Below are 1278 nucleotides of genomic sequence, written 5' to 3' on the forward strand. Positions count from 1 at the left end.
TAAATAATGACAAAATAAATAGAAAAAATGAAGCAAGTAGATAAAATTCTATTACTTAAACTTCAGTTTGATAACATGATTGAAAGGTGGCTGAGGGAGTTAATTTGAAGAAGTGTATGTAAATGAATATAGTTATTCATCTTAGTTCATTACCACCAGACATGAACAGAATGTGTAACTTGCAGAGCAGCATAAGAAAATTCAACCTCTAACCCCAATGAGGCTGCTGCCACTGTGTCTGAGCAGAAGATGGCTATACACAGGCATGCTGATCTTGACAAACCTGCCAAGAATGTCTTCACCAAAGGCTATGGATTTTTCTTAATACAACTTGATTTGAAAACAATATCTGAAAATGGACCATATATTACAAGCTCAGACTCAGCCAACACTGAGGCCACCAAAGTGACAGGTGATCTGGAAACCAAGTACAGATAGCCCAGATATGGTTTGATGTTTATGCAGAAGTGGCACACTGATAACACACAAGGCATGGAGATTACTGAGGAAGATGAGTTCACATGCAGACTGAAGGTGACCTGTGATTCAAACTTCCTAACACAGGGGGGAAATGCTAAAATCAAGACAAAGTTCAAATGGAAGCATATCAACCTGGGCTGCAGCATAGATTATGTACAGGGTGCTCTTATGCTGAGTTACGAGGGCTGGCTGGCTGGACACCACATGAATTTTGAAATTACAAAGTCCCAAATGCCCCAGAATAACTTTGTGATTGGCTACAAGACTGATGAATTCCAGCTTTATATTAATGTGAATGATGGATCGGTGGAATGAGTTTGGCGGCTCCATTTACCAGAAGGTGAACGAGAAGTAGGACACTGTCCTGACAAAGACAGTGTCTCAGCTCGAGAGCAGCAAATAGTAACACTTTCTTCAGAACAGGAGCCAATCAGATTGAGCCAGATGCCTGCTTCTCAGCCAAAGTGAACAACGCCAGCCTGACAGGTTTGGGATACACTCAGACTGTAAAGCCACCTACACTGATGCTGTGAGCCAGGAGCTTGGTCTAGGACTGGGATTTCAACCATTAATGAATACCGTACACTTTTTGAATTTTAAACTATTTTGCAGCATAGCTACCTTTAGAATTTAGTGTACTGGGCCGACCCCGCGGCGCACTCGGGAGGGTGCGGCGCTGGGAGCGCAGTGATGCTCCCACCGCGGGTTTGGATCCTATATAGGAATGGCCGGTGCGCGCGACACCAAGCCAAGGGTTGTGATCCCCTTACTGGTCACGAAAAAGACAAAAAAAAAAAA

General features: G+C 43.3%; 1 pseudogene; it reads left to right on the forward strand.

The window, feature by feature from the left end:
- Positions 1 to 249: 249 nt before the first annotated feature.
- LOC103604212 lies at positions 250 to 1013 on the forward strand (annotated as a pseudogene).
- The last annotated feature ends 265 nt before the right edge of the window (positions 1014 to 1278 follow it).

This window comes from Galeopterus variegatus, unplaced genomic scaffold (assembly GCF_000696425.1).
Source record: "Galeopterus variegatus unplaced genomic scaffold, G_variegatus-3.0.2 Scaffold5037, whole genome shotgun sequence".
Lineage (NCBI taxonomy): Eukaryota > Metazoa > Chordata > Mammalia > Dermoptera > Cynocephalidae > Galeopterus > Galeopterus variegatus.